Source organism: Zingiber officinale, chromosome 4B (genome assembly GCF_018446385.1).
Source record: "Zingiber officinale cultivar Zhangliang chromosome 4B, Zo_v1.1, whole genome shotgun sequence".
Lineage (NCBI taxonomy): Eukaryota > Viridiplantae > Streptophyta > Magnoliopsida > Zingiberales > Zingiberaceae > Zingiber > Zingiber officinale.
This window is the reverse complement of record NC_055993.1, coordinates 64,099,450-64,123,374: the sequence shown is the minus strand read 5'-3', so window position 1 is coordinate 64,123,374 and position 23,925 is coordinate 64,099,450. Positions and strand designations below refer to the sequence as shown.

The 23,925-nt window shown below is 38.8% G+C and overlaps 2 non-coding genes across 2 annotated transcripts; one reads left to right on the top strand and one right to left on the bottom strand.

Annotated features, from left to right (window-relative positions):
* Window positions 1-10,604: 10,604 nt before the first annotated feature.
* LOC121978898 lies at window positions 10,605-10,711 on the bottom strand. Its single transcript, XR_006111227.1, has one exon. It is a non-coding gene; the product is annotated as a small nucleolar RNA R71 (small nucleolar RNA).
* Window positions 10,712-17,253: 6,542 nt separating this feature from the next.
* Window positions 17,254-17,359, top strand: LOC121978837. The gene has a single exon (XR_006111178.1). It is a non-coding gene; the product is annotated as a small nucleolar RNA R71 (small nucleolar RNA).
* The last annotated feature ends 6,566 nt before the right edge of the window (window positions 17,360-23,925 follow it).

Here is a 23,925-nt window from a genome sequence, read left to right as displayed (position 1 = left end):
ATTTGGGTCCTAACTTGTCTGAGACTTGACGTCGAACGTAAGCCTCACAACCCCAAATCCTCATGAAAGACACCTGGGCATCTCTCCCAGTCCATATCCTATATGATGTCTTTATCATGACCTTGGATGGAACTCGGTTGAGTATAAAAGCTGCCGTGTCTAGAGCATAGCCCCAAAGGTATGTCAGAAGATCTGTGTGACTCATCATAGATCGTACCATATCTAATAGGGTACGATTCCTCCTTTCGGATACACCATTCCACTGTGGTGTTCCAGGAGGAGTGAGTTGGGATAGAATCCCACACTCAGCTAAGTAGTCACGAAACTCATGGCTAAGGTATTCTCCACCTCGATCTGATTGAAGTATCTTAATACTCTTGCCAAACTGGTTATGTACTTCATTCTTGAATTCTTTGAACTTTTCAAAGGATTCTGACTTATGTGTCATCAAGTACACATAACCATATATACTGAAGTCATCAGTAAATGTGATGAAGTACCTATAACCGCCTCTAGCAGCGACATTGAAAGGGCCACATACATCACTATGTATAAGACCTAACAAGTCAGTCGCTCTCTCACTGTGCCCACTAAAGGGAGTCTTGGTCATTTTGCCTAGTAGGCATGACTCGCACATCTCATAAGATTCAAAATCAAATGAGTCCAGCAAACCATCCTTATGGAGCTGGGATAAGCGCTTGTCATTTATATGACCTAAGCGACAGTGCCAGAGATAGGTTTGATTCAAGTCATTTGACTTGAACCTCTTGGTATTTATGTTATAGATAGGGCTTTCAAGGTCTAGAATGTAGAGTCCGTTCATCAGAGGTGCACTACAATAGAACATATCTTTTAAACAAACAGAACAACATTTGTCCTTTATAATAAAAGAGAAACCTTTCTTGTCTAAACAAGAAACTGATATAATGTCCTTAGTCAAGGCAGGCACATAACAACATTCATCTAATTCTAGTACAAGCCCAGAGGGTAGAGATAGATAGTAAGTTCCTACAGTAACAGCAGCAACCCGTGCTCCATTGCCTACTCGTAGGTCTATCTCACCCTTTGTCAATGCTCTGCTATTTCTTAGCGCTTGTACATTAGTACAAATGTGAGAAGCACATCTGGTATCTAATACCCACGATGAAGAAATAGAGAGGTTGACTTCTATAACATTTATACCTGAAGTAGAAATCTTATTTCTCTTCTTCTTAAGATCTTCCAGGTATCCTGTGAAGTTCCTCTTCCAGTGCCCTGCTTGTCCTTGATACAGTTGACGAAGATGTTCAACTATATCATAAGCAGTCATCAACTCATTTTGCTTCTGAAGCTCAGAGTTCATGGTTGCGAGCATAAGACATGATACATCTAATGCATCATCTTGATGCTTCTTATAAGCATCTTGGGCAGCTCGCATGGCAGTGGCAAGAGGTGCCTCCGGAATGGGCTGCTCCAGAACGTACAGTTTACGTTCTTGAGTGAGAACGTTTCTCAAATTCCTATACCAGTCCAGGAAATTTACTCCGTTGAGCTTGTCCTTCTTAAGGACAGAACGCAGAGAGAAGTTGTTCGTGTTTGACGTCATGGCAATTCTACAACAGAAAAATGCAGAAAATAAATATCATATTCTTTTAAATCATTTAATTAGGCCTTTAACTAAATGATGCTCCCACTGAATTCTATAATTCATGTGGGACAAGATCCACATCATACTAACCCTTGAGTTAGCTTTGGCTAATATGCCCAAGATTTAGTACGATCGGTAGGTAACGATTTACCAATTACATCTCTATGCAACTCTTGTTTATAGGATCATTATCCGCAGTTATATTAAAACTTGAGTTAGCTTTGGCTAATACGCCCAAGAATTAATATAAATGTGATTTATGTCCTATCTTTCCAACCATTGGAAGAATGCCTATAGTTATACTCGATCCAACCGAGTTAACTAGGAATACTCAATCTAATTGAGTTTGTACTCACCCATGCGTTGATAAGCAGGACCAAGATTGTCCCTCCGTACCCTACCAAGATAATATGTGTTGCTCTGCTTTGGCAGATTCAACAACACATGTGATCGAGGTAGTGATAGGTATCATGACACGGTAGGCATTAGAGTTGACGTGATTTAGATCTAATCTAAACGATGATGCGTATCATATACTCGATTTAGATCTAATCTAATCGTGGGGTGCATCATGTGCACGACTTAGATCTAATCTAATCGTTAGGCACTAATTAATTACTTAATCATGCATCACATATACACAAGCAATTAATTAAATTAATTTGTGATTAGTCATGACCCTACTATGATCTTCTCAAGCCAATGAGAAGATCGGATGGTCAACCTAGGGTCAACAGCTTCTCAAGCTCCTCCCTTTGACCACCTTGTGTTGCTCGCGCCCTCCTCGTAACTCCGTCTCGAGTGGACCTTCCACGGCTTCAATTTTGTACATTAAAATTTTGAAACTCGAGTTACATTCGAGTCTAAACTAATTTACAACAAGAATAAAAGAGAAAGGAACGACGCGCAGGTCGTGTATCAAAAATACAGCACACACAATCACATGACGGCACGCAGGCCGTATTATGAATTACAACACAAAATATACCAATCCAATTGGGTCTTTTTGGGCCATGACTATCACAAATTATACATAATTCTAAATTATATATTTTCTATAATTTTTTGCAATTTTAATACCAATTTTTACAATTTTTACGAGTAAAAAATTCTCGGCGGCCCCGTTTAGCGATTTTCGGGCGCAATCGCGGAACGAATCCCCTTGCGGGGCCAGGGGCAGCGCCCCTACCCGTGACCTAACCATCGTGAGTGTCCCTTATCGATCCAATAGCGCCTTAGCCCGCTGTCCCAAAAATATTTGGGGAGAAACCTTGCCGTTTTGGAAAAAACTTCTCGGTAGTCGAAGCTTACAAGTGTCGAGACACTTGTGCTTCGCTTTTACGAGAAAAATACCCATAAAAACTCTAAATATTATAAAATTACAGAATATCACAGAACCTATATTTTTCATAAAAAATCAAATTAAACTCGTACAAGTCTTCGCACGTGGCTCTGATACCACTGTTGGGTTTTTCGGGCCGCGAAAATCACTTTTTCGCGTCGCGGAAACCCCGAAACCCCCGCCATCGGATCCGTGCGAAGATAAAACTTTCGAAAACAAAATTACGAGTACGAGTTTACCAACCTATAGATCTACACTAGAACTATATGTTAAGAGATTTTTACCCTTGATGCGAAGCCCTTCGCAATCCCGCTCGTCCTCGGTTCGCCGGATCTCGAAAGTGTCAAAGTAGACACTTCTCTATGTGTATCCACACAAGCAAGAGATGGAGAAAAATCTCTAAGGATGTGCTAGCAACCTTAGAGATCAGTAATGGAGAAGAGGGAGAGCAAGAAGAAAGCTAGAGAGGAAGAAGATGAGAGTTACCACAAAAAAATGAAACTCTTCACATGAAATCAAAGTGGCTGGCCACTTTAGTGGAGGTGTTAACCTCCATGGGATACCAAGAGTCACAACTCTTGTTAACTCCCATGAGGTGGCATCTCACTTAAGTAACCATGATGATGTGGAGCATCATCTGTAACACCCACTAAGCTTTTAAGAGAAATATGAGAATGATGAATTTACCTTAGAAAAATATTAGTAGAATGTTGAACCAAAAAGAAATAAAAAGAAATAAAAATAGGGAATGGTCAAGGATTGAACCTTGAACCTCTCATGATGTAAATGAGAAGATTAATGGGTAATAACCAGTTGGGATAGGAATAATATATTGATAGCAAAGGAGGGAAACTCATGATAAGGATGAGAGTAAAAGCTAGCCAAAAGAAAACAAGAAAAGAACAAGAGAAAGGCAACTTGCCTTCCTTCTTTTCTCTCCCTCTTCCTCTCTCTTTTTGCCGTGACTTAAAGAGGAACATTAAGGGGATTCATTCCCCCTTGTTTCATCATGAATGATAAGAACAAATAAATAAATAAAATAAAAAGAAAAAATGGAAAAAAGGGCTAAGGGAGAAGGAAAGCAAAAACCAAGTTTGCTACCTCTTCCCCCTTAACATAAAAGAGAATATGTAAAGAGAAGATTTTATTTTTCTCTCATTTCTCTCATTCTCTCCTCTCCCTCACCGAGAACCTCAGTCCCCTCTCCTCCATCTTCGGCCTCAAGCCAAGGTTTTCTCCTAAGAAAGCCTAAGATACAAGGAGGACTTAGCAAGGGAATCAAGGGAAGGGAACTAGAAGAAGAGGCTACTTCTTCCATCACCACACCTTAGATCCACAAGCGAAAAGGATGTAAGCTTCCCCTCACCTGTGGTACAAGGCGTTTTACGTACTTTTCGGATGTTATGAGGATTAGAAAACCTAGAATAGAATTTAAGAAAAATTCGGCCAAAGAAGAGTTTTAATTCAAATCTAGGAAGGTTTAAACAAGTCCTCATTTCATGATATTTTTCTATGCTATGTAGGAAGGTTTTCCTTCATGTTTTTATACCTATATGATGCTTGGTCAGAGGAGTATCTAACCCTAGAATTTCGGCCAAAAATATTTTAAAGAGGTTAGGGAAATCATTGTTTAACCAAACTAGTACAAGATTCCCTCCATGATTTACTAAGGGTCTTTTATTGGTTTTTCTTGCTTGAAAGTTACTTGGAACCAAAAGAAATCCACTCATATGTTTCGGCCAAGAAAAGAGCTTGGGGTTAGGAAGACCTTTAAATTTAGGTAACCATGTTTATATGATAGAATATAGAGTTCTCTTAAAGAATTGCATGTCGAATATTGCTAGAAATTCATGAACTCTTCATTAAGATTTTCGGCCATGATAAGATGGATAGCTTAGAAAAGCTTAAACAAAATTTTAACATGCTCAAGACCTCTGTGATATTAAGATATGAAAGTTGTTTAATGCTCTCATGCTTAATTAGGGTATAGAGAATTTAGTTACATGATATATGACATGTAAGATCACAAGGGTCCTAGCTTGTTTATGAACCAAATTTGTATATGATGTTCTTAGTAATTTTTGCCATGAAACTTACTTAGGTTTTCCATGCTTTAGGCCACTTAAAACCTAGTTTAGAGATTGGTAGGTTTCGGCCATGAGGAAAATAAAAGAAAAAGGAAAGAAACCTAGGAAGCCTAAGACACAATTCACATGTATGTTTATTATGCTTGTCTTTATACATGCTATGAAACTTGTATGACTTCCTATGCTTTTAGGCTATTTGAAACAAATTTAAACACTGATGAGTCTCGGCCAAGTAGGGTTTAAATGACCTAGAGGCCTTAGAATTGAAACCAAATGTGTTAAAAATGCTTCTTATGGAAATATGATAATATGTTGATTGTGTCACATGCTTGTATAATTTTTCCATGACCTAAATGGACCATTATATGTTTCGGCCATGAAGGGATAGATGCCCTAGAAACCCTAGAACAAAAATTAAATATGCTCATGTCACTCTACATGAAATATGATAAGTAGAAAGCCAAAGTTCTCATGCTATATGTTGTTTAATGACCTAAAATGAGGCTAGGGTAAGTTTCGACCATACCCATTGTATGATGCCTTATTATGAATTTATACATGATGTTAGTTCAAGTTCACATGCTTGTATGCTTGCTTTTATCCCTAATGAATACTTGTTAAATTTCGACCATGACATATGTTAAGGGCTTGAAGAACTTAGGAACTAGCTCAAATATGCTTACTATGTTACTTGGAAAAAAATGCTATAAATATGGTTTAAGGTTTCCATGCTTTCATGACATTGGGACCTTGTTTCACACCTGATAGGGTTCGACCACATGAAGTTTAGGGACTTGGAGAACTTAGAAACCAAGTTAATCATGCTTATAATGCTTCCTATGAAATTGATGTGATGATAATTTAGGTTCCACATGCTTGGAGGTTGTTTTTACCTAAATTGAGATCTAAAGGGGGTTCGACCATGATAAGAACCCAAGGGATTAGGAAGCTTAGAACCCAAGCTAACTATGTTACCATGTTTCTTATGATAGTATAATCACATGATACACCCTTATGCTTAAACAGGTATGATTGTGATTTATACTTTCCATGATATGATATGTGGATAGAAATATGCATGCTTTGATGATATGCTATGTGCTTAAAATATGCATGCTTTTATAATATGCTATTTGGATAGAAATATGCATGCTTTGATGATATGCTATGTGCTTAAAATATGCATGCTTTCATGATATGCTATGTGGATAGAAATATGCATGCTTTGATGATATGCTATGTGCTTAAAATATGCATGCTTTTATGATATGCTATGTGGATAGAAATATGCATGCTTTGATGATATGCTATGTGCCTAAAATATGCATGCTCTCATGATATGCTATGTGGTGAAAATATGCATGCTTTTATGACATGATGTATGCCTAAGTGATGCATACTTTTTTATGACATGATGTATGCCTAAGTGATGCATACTTTTTATGACATGATGTATGCCTAAGTGATGCATACTATTTATGATATGATGTATGCCTAAGTGATGCATACTTTTATGACATAATATATGCCTAAGTGATGCATACTTGTATGATATGCTATGTGACTAAATGATGCATTTTTATACATGCTACTTTACTTTGTAAGGCTTGTACCAAGGGTGGGCTCCTAATCAGCCCCTAGGCCTTTGGCTGTGTGATCCAGGCTAGTAAAAACAAAGGAATGGGCTCCTTAGTACGCCCCTAGGTCTATGGCTGTGTGATCCGGACCTAGTTCCTAGTATGATTCAAGACTCGCTACCTTGGATATACTTAGGAAGCGCGCATATCTACGTGATTTATCTATGTGTGGTACAAGCCGGGGCCCTGATTATGTTGATATTATGTTCAAGTATATATGTAAGAAGAAATGGTTTTAAAGATCATGAGCCATATACATGTTTTTCGGATACATGTTTTCAAAATCATATTGCATATACCTTATGATCATGTTGTGATGATGCTATGATTTATGATATGCCATGATTAGATATGATTATGTTATGTTTCATGCTATGCTTTAAGAGCTTGATATGCCATGCCACCTTATGATAATACTATGATATGCCATGATTAGATATGATTATGTTATGTTTCATGCTATGCTTTAAGAGATGATATGCCATGACTAGTTATGATTTTGTTATGTTGCATGATATGCTTAAAGAGTATGATATGTTATGCTATGACTAGTTGAGATCATGTTATGTTGAGACATTCTTTGATCATGTGATGATTTTCGATTTTAGTGAGTAGGAAAGGAACTTACTGAGCCATGAGTGCTCATAGCTTACTTTCCTTGTACCACAGATAAAGGAAAAAGCTGGATGAGCTAAAGGAGCAGCAGGAGAGGCCAGGAGATGTGTGTGGCAGTGGCTAGGCAACCAAATAAGAACATGCTTTAAAAACTTTTAAAGAACTATGCTTTGGTATCATGAATTGTAGTACCGTATGTGTGACTTGATGTTATGTTTCTACTAATTTTGATATCATGTTATTGATGCCATGATAGTGTAGTTCAGATTTGATGAAAAGAAAAACAAAAGAAAAGTTTTTATTAAACTAAGAAAATTATTTTAAGTCTTCCGCTGTTTTAAAAAGAAAAATTTGTACATGGAGTATCGTAGCCCCGTCCCTTAGAGTTAGCAGGGAGGGCGGGCGCTACATCATCATTGGCCCACTCAATGCCAACTCACCAATGAGGTGGCATAAAGTCAAGTCAAACTTGACTCTTCATCTTCCTCTCAAGTCAAGTCAAACTTGACCACTTCTCTCCCATGGTTGATCAAATCTAACCATTGGTTCAAGTCAATTTTAATTTAATGAATCTCTATTCATTGAATTAAATTGATTCAATGAGTCTAAGTCCAAATTAGACTCACTTAACACATGAACCAAATTGAGTCCAACTCAATTAGAATAATTTGGATTACTCTTAATCCAATTTGGTTCATCACATGAACCTAATCCTTTAGGTTCATCAAATGAACCTAATCTCCATCTAATTGCCCTTTGTGTGTGACCCTATAGGTTCTTATAACGTTGGCAATGCTCCTAAACCCTTTTAGAAGCATAAGTAATGAGCGGTATCTAGCAACACATCATTACTACCCAAGTTACAAGAATGTTGAGATCCAACATCACCTTGTGACTACTAATTGTGACTCCTCACAATATATGACAAGTGTCCTTCTATTCTAGACATCTAGATTGATCAATGTAAGGCATAGACCGTGTCATCCTCTGATCAAACTAAATCTTGAACTCCAAGTAGACTCACTAAATCAAATGAGCTTAATATCTCATATTGACTCATTTGGGAATGGCCATGCACTTCGTGGTCTCACTCTATCAAGAATATCGATGTCACTCCCGTCATATAGGAGGGATAGATCCCATCTACATCAATCACATCTCACTGCATAATTCGTTACAATCCCAGTAATCGCCTTTATAGTCCACCCAGTTACGGGTGACATTTGACGAAACCAAAGTACATAACTCCTTATGTAGGGATCCATGGTGATTTCAGGTCCAAGGACTAATAGTCATACTAATAGCCACATGAGAAAGTATATGACATTCATATAACGATCCACGATACTTTCTCATGGCGGGTCATTCAGTATACATTCTCCAATGCATACCCATGTGTCAACTTGATATCTCTATATCCATGACTTGTGAGATCAAGTCATCGAGTTGACCTACATGCTAGTCTTATTGCATTAACATTGTCCCTGAATGTTAATACTCGACTAGGAATGATTAAGAGTAGTGTTCCCTATCTCATCTCACTATCGGTTCAACTAACCGATTGATATAGGTGAGAACCTTCTACTCAAGGACGCTATTATACTTAGTTTATTTGACACCAATACAAGTAAGTATAATAACCAAAACAAATGCCTTTATTTATATAAGAATATGATACAATAAGTCCATAATACAATCATCAAATGATTGACTCTAGGGCTCTAACTAACACTAGGATGTAGGGAGAAATTATAATGTGTGAAATGTTGTAAACTCTATTGAATTGTCAATTTCCTTGTTTGATGAAATGCTAGCAAGTAGGCTTACCCTTTTGAGCATGAATTTATCTATCTAGATTGCATTTCTGTATGCATAGATCTTATCTCTATGTTATATATATTACTGTGTGTCTATAATTGGGGTTGGGCATGAACCTAAATTTTCATTGATCAGATGCATAAATTATTGTCTCTTTTGAGTGTACGTTCCGATATAGCTCAACATGACCTTAGGATACTTGTTTAACATTGAGTATCTAAGGTAACTATCCTTCTATATGTAATGTAACCTCCTAAGGGAGAATAATTTTATGTATAAAGAAGTCTATCACTTGACTTAATGGGCTTCCCCTAATTATATGCTACGTAAGTGACCTACGTAATCTAGAGACGTACACCCGGAGAGACCTTATGACAAGAGGTACTCTACTGAAAATCCGAACTCTCTAAGTTACTTCTTCACTTGATGGCATACTTGGTTACTGGCAGGGGAAGTACTCCGATATACCATCGTGGGGTGGAATTTGGTAGTAGTTTAGACTGTCCCACAAACATACAAGTGGAGAACTAGAAAAGGGTGAATTCATAGCACAATATCCACCATTACAATAAAACTCTCGACCTAGAACATTTTCTGAACTAAGGGCTTCCCCAAATATCTTTCTTTACTTTTATTTTTGCATCTTAGTTAAAAATCCAAAACAACTTTATCGATTGTTGTCTAGCTAAATTCAAAGTACAAAACCAATTAGCATTTAATCCTCAGTCCTTGTGGGATCGACTAATAAATTTTATTACTTAACGATAATCGTGCGCTTGCGATAACACATCAAGTTTTTAGCGCCGTTGCCGGGGATCGAGTATTAAATGTAATTATTTTATAGTATAATTTATCTAGATAATTCTATATTTCTTTAATTATTTAATTCTTTATTCCTTGCTCTTCATCTTTTCATTTCTGCATTATAATTCTGTAATTTTCTTTCTTAAAATTTAAAAACTACAAATTCTAGTTTGTCTCTTGCTTATATATGCGAAGAACTGCTGCTTATCTTTTGCCAATTGATCCTAAGATCGATCGAACATATCATCGAAGACTTAATTTACTGATGAACTAGTAAGATCAAGAACAAAGAATCATGCATGGCGAATAAACCTTTGAAAGATTATGCTAAGTTGTATGCAAGAGGGCCAAGGTTCAATATTTCTAGATCCACAGTTGAAGCCAATCACTTTGAATTAAAGCTAGCTTTTATTTCCATGGTTTATCAACATCAACACGGTAGAGGTCTGATGGAGGATCCAAATCATTATCTTGATAACTTCAATGAATTATGTAGCACAATGTATATTAATGGAGTTCCTCCGGAAGCCATCAGATTATTATTATTATTCAGGTTTTCTTTGAGGGATAGAGCAAAAACCTGGCTAAATTCTTTGTCTTCGAACAGTATTATTTCTTGGGCCTAATGTGAGCAAGTCTTCCTGGACAAATTCTTCCCACCAAGTAAGACAACACACCTCCGTAATCTTATTGCAAGATTCAAGCAAACAGACTCTAAATCTCTCTATGAAGCTTGGGATAGATTTAAGGAAATGCTGAGAGACTAGCCACATCATGGATTGGAAAAATAGCTTGTGATTCACATTTTCTATAATGGGATCAACTATCAGACAAAGGTTTCCTTGGATTTTGATGCTAGTGGTGCATTAATGAACAAGGGCCTAGACAAAGAAGAAGACATCATTGAGAGTGTGTCACAGAACTATCACCAATGGGCTTCAGAGAGAAGTTTAGGAGCAATTAAAATACTAGAAAAATAAAATGTGAATGCCCTTGACTTAATTACTACAAATCTTGATTCTCTATCGAAGCAATTTGAGAATATGAATACATTCCTTGTAAATGCAATTTCTGCAGGTTGTGAAGTATGTGGAGTCTCAGAACACAAAAAAGATTCTTGTCCTTTTGGAGCTATTAATATGCAAATATCTCAAATGGAACAATGTGATGCTATTGGTAACTACAATCAAGGGAAAAACAATCCTTACTCCGATACTTACAACCTAGGGTGGAAAAATCATCCCAACTTCTCCTATAAGAGCAATCAAGACTTTGGGCAATAATCGAGACAATAGTCAAATTCACAACCAAGCTGATTTGAAAAGCTACTAGAGGAGATACTAGCTAACTAGAATGAAACGAAGTATGACATCAAGCAATTGAACATCCGGTTGGACAACTCAGAAAAGCAAATAAATGCAAGGATGGACAACCAAGAAAAACATATCAAGATGCTTAAAAATCAAGTTGCTCAAATAGCTAGTTCTTCTTCCTCAAGAGTTTAAGGAAATTTTCCTGGTAAACCTGAACTAAACCCCATGGAGTATTGCAAGGCAATTGAGCTAAGAAGTGGACGGATCTTGGGTAATCCCCAAGTGACAACTACAGTTAAAGATAGAATTAATTATAGTGAAGAGCCGTCTTGTTCTCCTCCACATCTAAAGCATGATGAGAAGGAAGATGAGACTACCATTGAGCCGTCTTGTTCCCTCAAAGAATGCTCAGAGCACAAAAAAATGCAGAGTTTGAAAACTTATTCGAAAAAATCAAATAAATTTGTATTGATATACCTTTGTGGAAGCTCTGCATCAAATGGCCAAATTTACTAAATTTATGAGGCACATAATTTCAAACAAAAGAAAGAATGATGGGTTTGAGACAATGGCCTTAACTGAGGATGTTACTGCATTGCTTTTAAACGCCTTGCCTCCCAAGCTCCAAGATCCAGGTAGTTTTTCAATACCATGCAAAATCAATGATATTATGATAGACAAAGCCTTTTGTGACTTGGGAGCTGGTGTCAGTCTCATGCCAATTTCCATCTATAAGAAGTTGGGTTTAAGTGATTTGAAGCTGACTACAATCGCAGTTCAACTGGCTGACTCTACATGTAGATACCCACTGGGCATAGTTGAAGATGAAAGGTAGAGATAGGGAATTTTATCATCCCTACAGATTTTGTGGTATTGGACAAGGAAGAGGGCTCAAAGATCACTATAATTCTTGGAAGACACTTCCTTGCCACAACTGGAGGTAATATAGATGTGAAGAATCATAAGCTATCACTGAAAGTTGGCAAGGAAGAACTTACTTTTAACCTATCCCTAGCTTTACCGTATCCTTCTTTTGAAATAATTTCAAACTCTTCTCCAAGTACTTTGATGTTAATTGAAGATGGTTGTAGCAAAGAAAAATTTATGTATAGGGAACCATCATGTTCGGCTTCACGATCCTTCTGACACGGTAGGCTATGGAGGAGAGCACCTCCCTTTCAAGGCTAAGGCTCCTAGTTGAGTCGTGTTAAAGGTCGAGCTAAGGACTTAAAATAAGTGCTCCTTGGGAGGCATTATTAATGATCCACAAGTGTACGGATACGTCGTCAGTAATAAAGAAAGATATCGTATCCATAGGGACTGGTATAACCACTGCAGATATCTCAAAATGAATTAGCTAAACAACTAATCAATTGATTTATAACAACAAAGTGCAACTATAGAGAAGTAAAGTATAAAAACAGGAATAAGGGCTACGATAAAAGGGTTGTTCAAGGAGTTTTGGTTTCTTTGTAATGCCATTCAATGTAAATGATCTACCAAGTCTTATTCCTCAACTGCCCATCATTTGTAGAAGGTTGTCGATTCTCTCTTGCAATAGACAATCGGCTTAGGACTAAAATCTATATCTAAATGTGATCAATTAGGAATGATTCCTATGATGTCCTTACACGGGCTTGCCTGTCACGTACGTCCCTTAGAAAATCAACTTAGAAATTCATTACTTCTCAACCAAATCAAGATATAAAAGATTAACGCATACAACTATCCTACCCCCTTGAATGACCTTATTTCACCCTCAAGATTATCCCTCAATCGTCCTTACACGAGCATATCTATCACGTACATCCCTCGGATAATCGAATGAGGAATTACCTCTACGAGATCCACAAGACACTCAAACATTGAATCAAGAATGGTAATTAAGATCAATCACATCCATCCACACAAGATCAAATGGATACAAAATAGGACAATATCATAGAAATAGGAAATTGGCAAATCCACAAGAGTTTACATCAAATCACATTACAAATACTCCCTCCATCCTAGAACAAAGAGATCTAATCCATAGAACAAGAAAAGAAATCCAAGACAAGAAGTTTACAAGCATCTTGATTCCCAAACCCAAGAAGATAAGGGAAGAAAAGCTTATCTACGATGAAGAACCGTCTTCGGATCCAATCCTTGTTCCAGGAGTCGATTCGTTGAATATCCACCCTTAGATCACCGGAAAATCCCTCCAAGAAGGTGGAGGAACACCCAAATCTTGATTTCTCCTGAAAGGGAGAACTCCCTCTTTCAAATGAGGAAGAAACCCTTATATAGAGCTGGGGTTTGGGCGCCACACGACCCCGAGACACGGCCGTGTGAAGCTCACACGGCCTGGTCCATTCCCTTCACTGCTTAGGAGACATGGCCGTGTGATGTTCACACGACCGTGGCATGCTCTGCCATTGCCCCCTTGCACGGCCGTGTAGATCTACACGGTTTACTCTGCCTCTAGCTTTAGAACTCCTGCACGACCGTGTTTGGGACACGGCTAGGGCTTTCTTGGCTTCTGGAAATGTTTCACGGCCGTGTGACACACACAGCCATGCACTGCTTTGGCTTTGGAAGGCTTGCATGGCCGTGTGATACTCACACGGCCTGGACACTCCTTCATTCTGCCAGTGCTGCAGGGGTGAGGATCACCACACGACCTGGGCAACTCCCTATGACAGGGTTGTGTGGCACTCAGGGATGGTGCCTTCCTCCTTTGTTCAATTGTAGATTTTGCATCGAACATCAATTCTTCTCCAAAATTGACTCCTGCGTATAGAAAATGCACAAAAGCAGATCTCCGAATAAAAAGAGTAAATATGCTAAAAGCAAAGCTGGAAGTACAAAAATGTCTAGATAAAGCACACGTAAAATATGTGAATGTGCGTTAAAACATACTAAACAAGTGTATACAATCTACGCACATCATACCCCCAGACTTAAAATTTTGCTCGTCCTCAAGCAAAAATGTCGCAATCTTAATTCATATGCTCTACAATGTATTCATAATCCCTAATGCACTTTCCTAACTCTATCAAAAAGTTTCATTAACCAGCATGATCATGGAAATAAGTCAAGTATGGCTCAAGCATAAGTCTCTTGTGCATAGTGAAAAAGTGACCCAAACTTTTCAAGTTTCAATCTATGTCCTAGACAAGTCGTCATCCAAATGAGTTCCTAATATTTCCGGTAATAGGCACTTACCTACCACACACTTGGTTCATATTTCTCAATCAACCCAAGGTCTCAAAGGCGTGCTCAATCTCAAGAGAAGCTAAGTAGTCATTTTCCTAGTAACCTAACTCGGTCTCAAAGGGGTGAGTTATTAGATTCCACTCACGACAACTATTTTTTATATCCCTTATTCATTTTTTTCCCATTTTGTTTCTCTTTTATATAAGTATTTGCATTATGCAAAACTTATTTACAAATGTACTTTTAGCACAAATGTTGGGATATTTTGATTTTTCCAAATAAGCTTACATGATTTGAGCATCATCCAGTAACCAAAATGAAGTTTGAGAAATCACCATGGAAACCAAGTACTAAACAAACAAGATGAATCATGACTATTTCAATGATATCAACTATCCAAGCTCAAGTATGGTGAAGGTAAGATTCTTAAGGTCAAGCCAAATCTCAAACTTATCTCCATATGATACTTAGCTTATTTCATGCTACCCAAGATAGAGAAAAGAAATACACTAAGCATACTATTAGTATCATTTACAACATCATGAATCAAGATAATAAACGTGCTAACATTTTTACTAAAAGACAAGAAAGCATATAAGTAGAGTTTGATGTTCTCAAGATGTATGCCATGAAAAATCAAAACAAAATGCAAGACATAAGCAAAAACAAAAAAAAAACAAACAAAGCAAATCAAATGCATCTAACGCATCCCCCCAGACTTAAACTTTTCATTATCCCAATGAAAACTAAAAACAATGCAGAGAAGATTAAAAGTAAGAGAAGTTACCAAATGACGCGTGTTAAATGACCATGTTAATAACTTCTCCATCATGTAGTTGCACTCCTCCTTATGCTACTTCCACAACACATCTCCCTACATATTCTTCCATATCATCATCATCAACACATACATCAAAAAATAAACCAACATCTATATCCTCAATAGGAAAAAAAATGATAATCCTAGTTAGCCTCATTGACTATCTCTAGGGGTGACCGGCTCGGTCCCACGGAAGTTTTCCACCGGCCACTAGGGTAAATCGGGAAGTGCATGCAGCGGCCAGCCCAGAAGCCCAACATCCTTTGAATACACCCCCCATTTGGAGGAAAAATTCCTGTAAATACGCCGTAGTTGGGGTTCGAACCACGGGTGTCTGGGAGACAACCTGGATGTCCTACCGCGACACCATGGCCCCAGGGGCACTATATCCTCAATAGGAGAATCAATAACAAGAGAATCAATAACTTCACTTGCAGTTTTAAATTGATCTACCACATCACATTCATCATCTGAAAAATTAATGTCACTATAACACCCTATAAAATTTGAAGGCAGATCTGAAAACTTATTTACCACTGCATTATCAATAAAATCTTCATATGAAGAGTCCTTATCTTCATATACATTCAAAAACCTGCACTCAACCATATTAGTGTCATAAGATTTGCCAAAGTCTTTATTTTCATTGACCCCCACTAACCTTTGTGGAAAAGGAACCTTAGTGAAGGTTCTGGGAAAGTTTGAACTTCCTTTTTCCCAAATTCCCTTTGAGCTTTTGGAGGAGGTCCAACTTGCTTATCTAGTGTTGGTGTGATCTGTAACGACCCGGCCCTCTTGGCCCATTTGGCGGCCCATTTGGCGACCTCTCATGTCGTCGACCGTCGGCCCTTATGTCTAATACTTAAGTCTGGAGATGATCTCACTTGGTTACCAGGATTCATAAACTCTAATACTTAAGTCTGGAGGTTTAGAGTTCGAATCCTGGGGGAGGCAAAAATCCACTGACCAGGGGTGGAAAGTCCTAGTGAGTAACGGCACGGCCAAGGGTCGTCGGTCGACGACATGAGAGGTCGCCAAATGGGCCGACAACATAAGGGCCGACGGTCGACGACATGAGAGGTCGCCAAATGGGCCGCCAAATGGGCCAAGAGGGCTGGGTCGTTATAATAAAAAGAGCCCCTCTCATGTCGTCGACCGTCGGCCCTTATGTCGTCGGCCCATTTGGCGACCTCTCATGTCGTCGACCGACGACCCTTGGCCGTGCCGTTACTCACTAGGACTTTCCACCCCTGGTCAGTGGATTTTTGCCTCCCCCAGGATTCGAACTCTAAACCTCCAGGTTTAAGTATTAGAGTTTATGAATCCTGGTAACCAAGTGAGATCTCACTTGGTTACCAGGATTCATAAACTCTAATACTTAAGCCTGGAGGTTTAGAGTTCGAATCCCGGGGGAGGCAAAAATCCACTGGCTAGGGGTGGAAAGTCCTAGTGAGTAACGACACGGCCAAGGGTCGTCGGTCGACGACATTAGAGGTCGCCAAATGGGCCGACGACATAAGGGCCGACGGTCGACGACATGAGAGGTCGCCAAATGGGCCGCCAAATGGGCCAAGAGGGCCGGGTCGTTACATGATCAATAACCCAACATCGTCACACTTTTCACTAGATCTTGTCTGCGAAAGAGGGGGATCTCCTTTAAACCATTTTGAAACAATACTTTCAATCTTTGCCCCCAAATATTTGAACTCCCCATTCTATGACTTGTGATTTTCAAGACTCATAGATGGTTGAGTTACAATTTGTTTGACAGGCTCTATAGCATTTATGGCTTGCACTTCATAAATGTTTGAGGGAAATTTCATCCAACTTATGTTCGACCATTCATGGAGGTTCAATGTCACTTGATCAATTAACATATATGCTTCATCTACACTTTTGTCCATAAAAGATCCTCCCGCTGATGAATCCAATAAACTCTTGTCTGAGAAAGAAATTCCCCCATGGAATATGTGCAGAATCAACCATTTTTCAAAACCATGATGAGGGCACTGCCTTTGAAGACTCTTGAATCTATCCCAAGCTTCAAATAATGATTCTCCATATGCCTGAGCAAAATTTATTATGCAATTCCTCATATACACTATTCTGCTTGGAGGGAAAAATGATTCAGAAATTACTTATCCAATTGCTCCCAACTTGTGATACTTTGAGGATGGAGAGAATATAACCATGTCCTTGCTTTATCCTTGATACTAAAAGGAAATGCCATCGATCGAACTACATCTGCTGACACTCCTTCACATTTCACCATATCACAAATCTCTAAGAATGTTTCAAGATGCAGATAAGGACTTTATGATACTTCTCCTCTAAATTTGTGACCTTGTATCATGGAAATTAACTTTGGGGCTAGTTGGAAATTTTTTGCTTCAATTTGAGGTTGCACAATGGAAGATAAAAATCTTGCAGAAAAGGGTGTAGAAAAATTTCTCATGGGCCTGCTTAACATGTTAGTGCTCATGGATATTCAAAAAAAAATTATTAGAAGAAAAGATTGAAGAATCAAAGACAAGAAATAAAATGCAATATGAAAAGTAAGAATAAAAATGCAGAATTTAAATTGCAAGAAAGAAAGTGCATAATGAAAACAAGAAAGAAAAGACAAAAGGAAAAAGAAAAATGTCTAGAATAATTCATATGCTAATCAACTAATGTGTTTATAAGTTCTTGTTATTTCTGATGCCTTTACAAAGTTTGATCTTCTCATACACAAGAACAATATTGCAAGATATGTTTATAAAAGAAAAGTATAGAAAAATTTAAATCAAAAGAAAAACAGAGAAAAGCTAGACTAGAATGCTAGAAATCAAGAATGCAGAATTAGAATTAGAATTACAACAAAACAAATTGTCAAGAAGTAGAAAGATATGTAAAAATTATGAAAACAGAATTCTAAAGATTAGTTACAAATATGCTAATAAAAAGAAAAGTTATGTTTAGTCTAACTCAATTGATAATCTCTAATGTTATAGCGCAGTCCCTGGTAATGGCGCCAAAAACTTATTAACGATTCACAAGTGTACGAATATGTCGTCAGTAATAGAGAAAGATATCGTATCCACAGGGACTGGTATAACCACTAAAGATATCTCAAAATGAATTAGCTAAACAACTAATCAATTGATTTATAACAACAAAGTGCAATTATAGAAAAGTAAAGTATAAAAATAGAAAGGGCTATAATAAAAGGGTTGTTCTAGGAGTTTTGGTTTCTTTGTAATGTCATTCAATATAAATGATCTACCAAGTCTTATTCCTCAACTGCCCATCATTTGTAGAAGGTTGCCGATTCTCTCTTGCAATAGACAATCGGCTTAAGACTAAAATCTATATCTAAATGTGATCAATTAAGAATGATTCCTATGATGTCCTTACACGGGCTTGCCTGTCACGTGCATCCCTTAGAAAATCAACATAGAAATTTATTACTTCTCAACCAAATCAAGATACAAAAGATTAACACATACAACTATCCTACCCCCTTGAATGACCTTATTTCACCCTCAAGATTATCCTTCAATCTTCCTTACACGGGCATGTCTGTCACATACGTCCCTTAGATAATCGAATGAGGAATTACCTCTACGAGATCCACAAGACACTCAAACATTCAATCAAGAATGGTAATTAAGATCAATCACATCCATCCACACAAGATCAAATGGATACAAAATAGGACAATATAATAGAAATAGGAAATTGGCAAATCCACAAGAGTTTACATCAAATCACATTACAAATACTCCCTCCATCCTAGAACAAAGAGATCTAATCCATAGAACAAGAAAAGAAATCCAAAGACAAGAAGTTTACAACCATCTTGATCCCCAAACCCAAGAAGATAAGGGAAGAAAAGCTTATCTACGATGAAGAATCATCTTCGGATCCAATCCTCATTCCTGGAGTCGATTCGTTGAAGATTCTCCTTTAGATCACCGGAAAATCCCTCCAAGAAGGTGGAGGAACACCCAAATCTTGATTTCTCCCAAAAGGGAGAACTCTCTCTTTCAAATGAGGAAGAAACCCTTATATAGAGATGGGGTTTGGGCACCACACGACCCCGAGACACGACCGTGTGAAGCTCACATGGCCTGGTCCATTCCCATCACTACCCAGGTGACACGGCCATGTGATGTTCACACTGCCGTGGCAAGCTCTGCCACTACCCCCTTGCACGGTCGTGTAGATCTACATGGCCTGCTCTGCCTCTGACTCTGGAACTCCTGCACGGCTGTGTCTGTGACACGACCAGGGCTTTCTTGGCTTCTGAAAATGTTGTACGGCCGTGTGACACACACGGCCATGCACTGCTTTGGCTCTGGAAGGCTTGCACGGCCGTGTGATACTCACACGGCCTGGACACTCCTTCATTCTGCCAGTGCTGCAGGGGTGAGGATCACTACACGGCCTGGGCAACTCCCCATGTCAAGGCCGTGTGGCACTCAGGGATTGTGCCTTCCTCCTTCGTTCAATTGTAGATTTTGCATTGAACATCATTTCTTCTCCAAAATCGACTCCTGCGTATAGAAAATGCACAAAAGTAGATCTCCAAACAAAAAGAGTAAATATGCTAAAAGGAAAGTTGGAAGTACAAAAATACATAGATAAAACATGCGCAAAATATGTGAATGTGCGTCAAAACATTCTAAATAAGTGTATACAATCTACGCACATCAGGCATCCCAAGAGTTTTCTTCTCTTATTCTTGTTTCTTAATTTTCTGATCTATGAAGCCTAATACTTTAATTTCATCTATATACTTTTCAGGTTTTTGGACTTGGCCGTGCCAATTGGCATGACCTAAAGAGCAAATAAGCCCATGCCTGTGCCATTTAGCACTGGCACAGGAAGAACAATAGAGACATCTTAGCTCTACCCGTGCCATTGGCACGGGCATAAAGTAATAGGGGAGGAGGCCGTGTCAAAAGACACAACCACCAAATAATAACAGAACCATTTTGGCTTTGCACGTGTCAAAAGACACGGGCCGTGCCAAAGCACACGACTAGGATACAAATCCAAGCTGCGCCTGTGCCCTAGGGCACGACGACCACACCTCCATCTCCTTTATTCTAAACTCTTTCCCTTCTAAAAACATGAGATCCACTCTCCTCATTCTCAAAATTTCCTATTTTTCTCGCAAATAAGAGTAGACCTTGAATAAATTCTTCCTTTCTCCACTCAAAATCTAGATCTCTATCCTTTTCTCATTTAGATTTGATTTCTTTAACTGTAAATAAATATTCTCCTCCTTCATATATTTCAACATATCTAATGTTATGAAATGAATTCACAAGTTGGGTGGATCTAGAGGAGGAGATGATCCAATGAAGGACAAGGGGAAAGGCAAAGCACCCATTGTTACATTTCCGCAAGTGCACAGATACGTTGTTAGTAATAAAAGATATCGAACCATAGGGACTGGTTATAAGCACTAGAGATCGCTCATGTAGAATTAGCTAAACAATCGATTGTTGAAAATTTACTATCCAGAAAGAAAGAAGAAACTTAGAAGAAGGAAAAGAGAACTAGAGTAAGTGTTGAATATATCAGTTTGGGGAATATTCTAGGAGTTTGGTTTCATTGTGGTATTTACTAATGTATCATGGTCTACCAATTTCCTACCTTCAATTAGCATGCACTTGTAGGAAGCTAGATTTATTATCCCAAAGTATTTAATAGAGATGATTCCTATGAAATCCAAAAACGGTTAACCCCTGTCACTATGGCACCTCAGTCATAGATCACATGAATATATTTCTAGTAAATAAAAGTATAGATAAAGATAGAAATTAGGTGCGGTTTCCTACTTCCTTATGGAGGAATTGCTTCTCCTTTCAAGGGAATGTTCTAGATGTCTATAAATGGGTTACCCCTGTCACTAAGGCCCCTCGGGTATACAATCTAAGGCACTTCTTCTATGAGATTAGTAATTTCTTTGCAAACATTTGATCTAACATGGCAAAACATCTCATTCACATTAGAATGAATAGATACAAAGCAAGTTAATATCATGTAGATAGATAAAAGGTGTAACCATCAGTTTTTATATCATAACACAACCACAACTACTCCATTGTCCTAGAGCAATGAATCTACTTCATGGAGGAAAGAAAAGAATCCAAAGACATCAAGAAATAAAGTGATCGAAACCCAACGAAGAGAAGGAGGGAGAAGAAGGCTTATCCAATGATGTCAAGTAATCCTTAGGTCCAATACTTCACTTCCAGAGTTGATGGAATGACGGAATCTATTTCGTATCGTCGAACAATAGTCGAGGACAGCGTGGGACGACACCAAGATAATTCTCTCAAGGCCGACGGCTTCCCCCCTCCAGAAAAGGTTTAAAGCCCCTTTTATAGGCTAGGGCACGGGCTTGGCACAACCCGTGCCATGGCCGTGTGAGATTCACACAGCCAGCGGCGCCTTGGCTTTGGGTCAAGTGGCACAACCATGTGAGATCCGTACGGTCGTGTTCTTCTTCGGCTCTAGATGGGTGACACGGTCGTATGGGACCACACGGCTGTGTGCTGCTCCTCCTCTAGACCGGACACATGACTGTGAAGGATCACATGGCTGGTGCCAATATCTTTTGCTTGCTCTCCAATTCGTTGATGATCACCTTTTTCGCTCCAAAAGTGATTCCTATCAACATAAATGCACACAAAGAGTAGATTTCTGATATAGAAGAGTAATTATATTGTAAATATGATAAGGAGTGTAAGAATGCATAAATCAATCATGAATAAAGTGCGTGATTGTGCGTCAAAATATGGATAAAGGAGAATAAGATCTACGCACATCACCCCCTCATACTTGAACCTTTGCTTGTTCTCAAGCAAAATGCTGCAATCTAAATTCATGAGTTCTTATAGTGATTTATAATCCCTAGTGTAGTTGCCTAACTCTATCAACTAGTTTCATTGATAAGCATGATTGTAGAGTAACCTAATTATTATTGGTTGGTCCTAGGAAGATCGTACCGGTTCCACTGTACAAAATTTTTGTACAAGTGTCGAACCTTTCCTAACAACCTATTGTGTTCTTTAGAAATTAAATTCGGAATCGCAAACTGAACTTAACATTATTGATTCCAAATTTAACTTATCTGTTCTTAGTGGTTTAGACTTGGATCGCAAACGATACTTAACATTATAGATCCAAATCCACCTAGGTTACAAATTTAATTAAATATTTATTTCAGAAATCGGCTCCCAGGTCAAACATGGCGAGGCACTTGGCCTTCTTGGGTATGGGACCATCCACCACTGCCTCGACAAAGCCTCTTAACGAAATTCAATATTTAATTTCCTTATATAACCTTAGGTTTAACCAAAAGGAACAATCGAATCACAGGATCTACAAATAAAATAAAAGAAACACAACTTCGAATTACAAATATGAAAATCTAGAATCTCTAGCCTCTTGTGTTTGGAAAAATAATTACTAGTTATAACTTTCTTTGTAAGCAATAACCTCTTGATTTTTCCACCGTATTCCTCTTCTTATCTTGGACGTTGTGTGGGCAACGATCTACCGGGATGTGTGTTGGATCATAGACGTTCAATAGAGGGGGGGGGGTGAATATCGTGGTTTTGAAAAACACTTCTTTTCAATTTTTAAAACACGAGTGTACACAGCGGAAAGTAAATACGAAAAGCAACACCAAAAATAACACAGGCAGTTTTTACTTGGTTCGGAGCCTGTGTCGACTCCTACTCCAAGGCCCGTACTCGATGAGTACTTTCGTTGGGCAATCACTAGCAATTTGAATATTTAATTACAGAGTTTAAGTACAGAAAAGCTAGAACAAAAAAAATATCGACAATTATGAAATAAGAAACGAACAAACAAAGCTTTGTCGAAGCTTTGCAACGCGCAGGAGCACAGGAGAGCGAGTTCTTCAATTCAGAGTTGTTGTTGAAGCTCCACCCCTGCCCCTTCTTTTATACGAGGCTCGGGGCGCCCAGGATCCCTTTCGGGCGCCCTGGTGGGACGTGGCAGGCCCAACCAGTGAGCTCCACGTGGCGACGACGCGTTTGGATAAAGATTGCCTCCCGGGCGCCCGGATCCCCTCTGGGCGCCCGGACCTCTTTCTCCAGAAGACTTCTTCTCCTGCAAGAAAAGGTTAGTCCGAGGCAAATATATAATTTATAACCTGCAAAATAGAGTTAGTTCAGTTTATAGTTTGACAAAAATAGTATGACTTAGATTCCGTCTTTCCGAGACTGGAATCTAGTCACGATCTTGACTTAGATATTCGAAATGGATCTAAGCCAGATCGACGCCTAATGTTCCCTTCCCTGGAACGCGTCCTCACAGTCACTCCCTTCCAGTGACTTTCCTTTACTCACCTGCCAGACGTCCGGTCAGCCCTTCGACCCGTCTGGACTTCTCGCCAAGCGTCCGGTCAGCCCGTCGACCTGCTTGGACTTCTTGCCAGCTATCCGGTCAGCCCGTCGACCTAGTTGGACTTCTCTCCAAGCGTCTGGTCAGCCCGTCGACCTGCTTGGACTTCGTGCCAGGCATCCGGTCAGTCCGTCGACCTGTCTAGACTTCGTCTGCACACTCGGTCAGAGTGTTAATTACGACAAACCTAACTTAACCTGATTTGTCATTCATCAAAACCTGAATTAGACCGTT